This window comes from Crocodylus porosus, unplaced genomic scaffold, assembly GCF_001723895.1.
Source record: "Crocodylus porosus isolate Cpor-Errol unplaced genomic scaffold, CroPor_comp1, whole genome shotgun sequence".
NCBI classification, from domain to species: Eukaryota; Metazoa; Chordata; order Crocodylia; family Crocodylidae; genus Crocodylus; species Crocodylus porosus.
In genome coordinates, this window is record NW_017728949.1 from 10,584,598 (window position 1) to 10,592,069 (window position 7,472).

Sequence of the window (7,472 nt, forward strand, 5' to 3'; positions counted from 1 at the left end):
GCTGACTTCCTGCCCTTTGGGCGGGGGGCTGGACTCGATGATCTCCTGAGGTCCCTTCCAGCCCTAATGTCTATGAAATCTATGAAATATTTGCACTCTATTTGGGAGCTAAAAGAAAGTCACTTAGCCTAATTCTCCTCATTGGCCTGGGCCATTCTTTAAAGGACTGCTCCCTCCCAAGTATGCTCTTCCTCAGTGAACACAGAGTGCTCTTTATAGCAATCAGCAAATCTGATTGAACCACATGTTCCTATCAGATGAACCCTGGCCTCATTCATAGGAGCTGGTGCCTTGAAATGATCTCCTGGATCTTTAAGTCCAGACCTCTACCATCACAGATATTCCCTTCAGCCATGGAGGCAGATCACAACAGTCACAGATGTACCTGAAAATAAACCATATTAAATGATCAGTTTATGATTAACATGTTAACTAATTTCTTCCCCTTGCATAAAAAGTGAATTAACTGCAGAAGGAGGCTTGTCATGGTAACATTCCCTTTAAAATTATTGTCCCTTGTACTCCAACCAGTTGTGCCCTCACTTGGATTCATCAGCCAAAAACTGCAAGAGCCAGAAGTAGTTTCCAAGCAGATTTCCACCTGAAAACAGCCTCAGTGCTAATAGAAGTAGGTTACATAAATGAGTACACATCAACTTCAGTCCCGGTTGCCATGAAAGTCAACCAGCATAATCATTAAAACTGGATACATGTGTGACAAACATACAGACCATCACATCACAAAGCCTGTATGTTCCCTCTCTTACCTGCTTTTTGGCCTCTCTACAGCATAACATGTAAGGCAGCATACAGACAAGAATTATAACAACAGACTAAGAATGAACTTTCTGTTGGGAATGCATCTCACTAACAAAAGGGAAGTAAATTCCTACAAAAACAGCACAGAAAAAACCCCTAGAAAATTACAATTCTAGGTTGAATTTAAAAGAACTCCACACATTCACACACACATAAATGCCAATTTATGGTACACAGACAACTTCCATCCTGCTCCTTTAGCTAATCTTCCTTTTTCTGTGACTGACATGCCATATTTCTTTGGATAAAGGACCTGTTCTAAAATGCTTCAGGCTAAATCTGGAAAATATACTTTATGGATATTGTAATCATATCAATGCTTTCCTCAAAAAGTCTTCAATGTATGGCTGTTCAGATCTTGAATTTGGAATAGAAATTGTGTATATGGTGTGAAGAAATTCCCTCTGTCTGTCACTGTTTTGCTGTGTGTCTTGTTTAGGTTTGTATGCTTTGCTTCCTCTCATCCCTGCTTACTGTGTCCAGATCCTTTGTCTTAAGTTTCCCACCAAGAAACCTGTGGGATCAGTTTTGTGACACTGGTCACTCCACCATGAGTTGCTGATGACTTTTTAAAGGACTGGGATACATCAGTAGTGTTCAGAGAATGCTTGTTTCTGGTTGCAACCAAGTGATGAGTTCAGAAAAGTTATTTAAGGGAGAGGTCACCTGGTCTGGGGGGGCTTCCTCCAGCAGGCATTTTGGGAAGGAGAGGGAATTCATTTTGAGACACAGACACTGAAGCCTCTACCCCCCACATGCATCATTCTCTGGATGCATATGTGAGTAATTTACCTAAAATTTAGCCAGCATATTAGGGCTGTGTACTTTAGATGTGTATTCAAAGGGTCCATGAGCCCATTCTGTTTTGCTCAAGGCATTTTCCTCTAAAATCTCTTTGCTCTATGACCCCCCATTCTCTCCTCCTCTTATCAATAAATGCTATTTGTTACAGCTTGCCTGACTGTAAATTCTTGAGAGAAGAGGGGAGTGACCAGCCTTTTTGCCCTCTTTGCTCAGCTAAGCTGAGGGGAGTTTGGCCGTGTATTAATTAATACAGTCTTACCTGAGTTTATCCTGGGTGACTCCAGGCTATAAGAAGCACCCCTAGATATTACCAGGAGGCAAAGCAGCCCCAAGGTCTGCTGGGTCTGTGTACCCTGGGCTGCACAGTGCCCTAACTGAGACCAAAGCCCAGGTGGTGGCAGTGATTATCCCAGGCTTGTGGGTATGCTCCAGGAAGGAGGCTAGCTGGATGTAGGCACCCCAGGGGAAACACCCCAAGTAGGATTTTGGTCAGGCATAGCGAGGTGGGTGGCTCAATGTAGTAGCGCCCCCTACTGTCCTGCCACACTTGCAGCTTGCCAGGAAAGCACTGATGATGCATACTACAGAATATTCATTTTATAACTGGTTGTAAACATACATAGTTCCCATAGTTAATGTGACACTTCATTTCCACAATAGCCTTGAGTCTTTTTGTACAGGTGCTCTACCTTCATAAGAGGGGCCTAAGATGTTTGAATAGCATATGGATATTTGTTATCTCTGCATCTAATGATAATGGTATAAATAATGGTATTGATGTGGACAGTGACTGACCTTAGTATAATATTTTGTTATCATAATGTGTACATCCACCTTGAGCGGTACACCGAGTCAGACCCTGGAGAAGGCCAAAGTTGACACAAACATTGCATGGTAACACTCTATTGAGGTCTACCAACAGACTGAAACAGCACTAATGGAGGTAAATTAACTTAAACCTAAAGATGCCATACAAGACAGTTCCCTTCTGATAAATGTGTCATAAAAACATTTATCCCACAGCCCCAAGGAGAAGAAAAGGTGGTATAGTAAACTAACAAACTGGTTTGATTTTAGGAGATGCGTGTTTAATTCCCTGCTTTACTACAGACTGCCTTTAGGACCTTGGGCAAATTGATTACCTCCATTTAGTGGATCTGCACTAATTCATCTCTTAATCCTACAAATAATTTAAAATTTGTGTGCAACTAAAAATCCAGCCCATCAAACCCGAAAGATCATTCAGCCTTGTGGTAGCATTTGTGTGCAGTTAGAGTACAATGGAAAAATCTTTTGGTAACTTAAGCAGAAGCTGGTCTATAAACAGAAATAATGCATTTCTAAAAGGGACATGGCTTAATAGTCCAATGTTTGCTTTAACTGTGATCTTGATAGTCTCTCTCAAACTTTGGGAAGACAAGTTATTACATTTTCTTTTCCCAAAGGATAAATTGAACTGACTTGAGAATAAAAACTATGAGCAAAAAGGCCTTCAATAGCTGGTTAACTTGCTGCTTTGACACTGTTGCAATACTATGCGAATGTCTTAAATCTAGCATCCACCTCCAGAAGTCATGGCTTTTTATCTTCTACAGTTTCATTAAAAAATTATAAATGTACTCTTGTTTAGCTAGAGCTTTAGGGAAACACAAAAGAACTTACAGGCAATAAAATACCAGCTGTTTCTCTGTTCCTAAGTTTATCAGTTTAACAACTAATTTATTTTATATAATTTACCCTTTCTTATAAATAGCTACTTGTAAGTTCTGCCCAATTGCCAGAAATGGTGTTCAAAAGCATGTACTGTAAAATAGATGCAGGGTAGTGAATAATGGAGTTTAAAAAATAGTGAGAAGTCCTCCTTTGGATTGTTGCCAGGACCGAATACAAAAGGTCTTGGCAATAACACTTGCATAGCAGGGCAGCCAGACTCTTAACTGTGGCACAGGTGTGCCCCGCACATTTCCTTATCCTTGAAAACTGCACACCAGCTACATTGTGAAAGAGTAGCAATACATATGCAGCAAGAATCTCTGTGGCCTATGCTAGGATGTCAGGGTAGAACAATTCTCTCTTCTTCCCAGCCCTTCCTCCCACTTATTGTGATCATAACCATCAAATCAGTTAAATCTTGTGATAGGATGTGGTGGCCTTTCAGCCAATTCATCAGGTAACCAAAACATTTAACAGGTGTACTGAAATCAACAGTTTTCCTAAATAGGAATAGATTGTTTAACTGAATACAGAGAGAATACTGAGAAGATACAAGGCAGTTTTTAGCATTTTTTTAGAAGGTGGACACGGGCAGGAAGATCTACAGAGAGATGTAGTTAGCCTTGTTCACCTGACACGATGGCAAATAGAATTTTTTTTATTTAATATATCTATTTTGATTTGTATATAAGGTGCATATTTACTATGCCTTCTAAGAAGATATACAACCAGCTAAATAAACTCAACGCTTTTATACATTAGAAATTGCAGGCACTGTCACTCTATTTTGCCAGTAATGCTAGGATTATAAAACACATTTGATCTCGCTCTGACAGTTCCAACTGCTTGTTTAAAAATTACAGAATTAGAAACTGGAACTAAGGCATTTTACATACTGCTCCTCAAATGCCCATGGCAAAAATCTAATTGAAGTGGTAAATTATACAGTAGGTTATTTTTACTTTCCCATCGTTTTTGTTAAAACATACATTTACAGATTAAGAATTCCGAGTCTTGCAATAATTTCTTATAAATATATTTTTGGGTAGTTCCCATACAATTATATTAGAATAAACACACTACAGTCAGTGCTACACATTAGGGCTGTGGGAGGCTTCGTACCACGCTTCGGATCTGGAGAAGCTTTGGATGGTTCAGTGTCCAAAGCAGCATGTCCAGATCAAAGCACTGGCTTCTTTAGGCTTTCCAAAGCAGTTTGGAGCTTCCAAACTGCTTTGGAAAAACTTCGGAGATCTGGCCATAGGGTATAATGGGGAGTCAATGAAATATCAATAACTTTGTTGTTTTTTGTCTGATTTGGATGGAACATGCGAGGGTGATAGCCTCAGCTGAGAGCATGAAGCTTGCCACGTTTCAAGAAGATTGGTGCAGGGCTTCAGGTGTAACTGCACCCCAAATTCTTGAAAGCAAAACTCATGTCACAGGTACGTGTTACACCACAGGGGGGTGAAAACTGCAGGGGTTGTAGCCCATAGTGAGACCACAAAATCTACCAAGTTTCAAGGAGATAGGTGCAGAGGCTTGGGGGGAACTGTACCTCAAGCTGCAGATAAGCAAAACTTGTGACATGGGTAACACTGTGTGTGTTAAGGCTCGGCAGGATGAAAGCTGCAGGCCTGCTAGTCCCCGCTGTGGCCATGAAGCCTGCCAGCTGTCAGGGAGATAGGTGCAGGGCTTCTGGGTTCTAGGGCCCTGCACCTCTGGCTGCTGACAGGCAAAACTCGTGACATGGGTGCTTGTGCAACTGTGTCGGTCCTGGGGCACTGTGGGGGAGGGAATGACTGCAGGCCTTGCTGGTAAGCTACTGTGTTACCAGTTACCCACCAATAATGATTCACTCAGGAGCCAGTTCAATACACAGAACCTAGCTACTAGTAGCTACTAGATAATGAGTTAGTTAGCAATGATTAACACATACAAAACCACAGACTAAGGAGAAGAAATAATCAATACAGACTGCCCCAAGACAGAGACAGTCAGTTGCACAAGCACCCATGTCATGAGTTTTGTCTGTCAGCAACCAGAGGTGCAGGGCCCCAGAACCCAGAAGCCCTGCACCTATCTCCTTGACAGCTGGCAGGCTTCATGGCCTCAGCTGGGGCTAGCAGGCCTGCAGCTTTCATTCTGCTGAGCTTTAACACACGCATAATGTCACCCATGTCACAAGATTTGCTTGTCTGCAGCTTGAGGTGCAGTTCCCCCCAAGCCCCTGCACCTATCTTCTTGAAACTCAGCAAACTTTGTGGCCTGAGCAGGGGCCACCATGCCTGCAGTTTTCAGCCTGCTGCACCTTAACACACGCAGGACCATCTATGTCATGAGTTTTGCCTATCAGCAGCTTAAGGTGCAGTTCTCCCCAAACCCCTGCACTGATCCTCTTGAAATTTGGCAGGCTTTGTGGCCTCCCCAGGGGCTACCACCCCTGCAATTTTCACCCTCCTGTGATGTAACACGTACACAAGACATAAGTTTTGCTTTCAAAAATTTGGGGTGCAGTTTCCCCCGAACCCCTACACCAATCTTCTTCAAACTTGGCAGGCTTCATGCTCTCAGCAGAATGCTACCATCTCTGCAAGTTTCATCCAAATTAGACAAAAAACAACAAAGTTATAGATATTTCATTGATTCCCCATTATACCCTATGGCTGGATCTCCAAGGTGGCTCCAAAGCCAGATCGAATAGCTGCCTACTTGCACAGGCCTATTACACATGCTCACCATCCAGATTAGAGTTTTGTTTTAGTTTCTGTCTATCTGCTGGAAGTACCAACACCACACATTATGCACACAAATCACTACCTCTTCATGAAGAAACAGGTTAAAACGGGTGATACAACTCTCTATTCAGCTAAGAACATTGTCAGCTCATGGTAGCAGAGAGAATGTGATAAAACATGGTTGCCACTAGGAGTTGCCACAATACTACCAGGCTGGATGAACAACTACCTGCATTTTCATAAAATCATAGAATCATAGAAAATGAGGGTTGGAAGGGACCTCAGGAGGTCATCTAGTCCAACTCCTTGCTCAAAGCAGGACCATCTCCAACTACATTATTCCAGCCAGGGCTTTATTGAGGAAGGCCTTAAAAACCTCCAAGGGTGGAGATTTCACTGCCTCTCTAGGTAACCCATTCCAGTGCTTTACCACACTTCTAGTGAGAAAGTTTTTCCTAATATCCAAACTAAACTTCCCTTGCTGCAACTTGAGAACATTGCTCCTTGTTCTCTTATCTGTCACCACTGAGAACAGACTAGCTCCAGGCTCTTTATAACCACCCTTCAAGTAGTTAAAAGCTGCTGTGAAATCCCCCCTCAGTCTTCTCTTTGACAGACTAAATAAGCCCAGCTCCCTCAAGCTCTCCTCAGAAGGCATGTGCCCCAGCTGAGGAGTAGCAGGCTGGGGTGCAGGGTGACTTAGTATAGGGGCTTAGCAGCACATGAAGATGTCTGCCTGCTCCCCCATCTCCACATACCACTACTATAAAATTTTGAAGTCACTTTAATGGGTTCAGGTGTGGTATGGTCCACTATGTCAAGACTCATCCCTAGAGCATCTGAGATCATCATTTCTGTATATGTCGTGCTGTGCCTGTTGATGCCTACATGCTGGTTGGCTGTCCTTTTTGTGCTGTAGAGCCTGAAAGTCTTCTCAAGCTGAACTGTGTGGACTAAGAGGCCATTATGTCACTTAAAGCAGCATAGTGCCACATACGGGGTGTGTATATGAGTATGCATATAACTCAATAATAAGCTAATAAAATGCAGACAGGATGAAAGTACTTTAAGTTGGGTATATAACTGGTCAGATCATTATACTTGGTGAGTGGTCTTCAGTGGCTTAGCATCTCGCTGGGAAGAAGTACCAAGATACTTAATGCCTAGGGTGGTTAACCATTGGAACAGTTTTCCCAGAGAGGGTATGGAACCTTTATTCTTTGAAATTTCCAAGGCAGGTTAGCCAAATACTTTACTATTATGATTTAGTCAGGGATGATTCTGCATTAAGCAGGGGGTTAGATGGATAAGATTTCATAGATTTCATAGACATTAGGGCTGGAAGGGACCTCGGGAGATCATCGAGTCCAGCCCCCTGCCCAAAGGGCAGGAAGTCAG

The 7,472-nt window shown here is 42.5% G+C and overlaps 1 protein-coding gene across 6 annotated transcripts in view; it reads right to left on the reverse strand.

Moving 5' to 3' along the window:
- The window catches only part of ERBB4 (erb-b2 receptor tyrosine kinase 4), a 1,148,078-nt gene that overhangs the window by 930,316 nt on the left and 210,290 nt on the right, over positions 1 to 7,472 (reverse strand). The window lies entirely within an intron of this gene.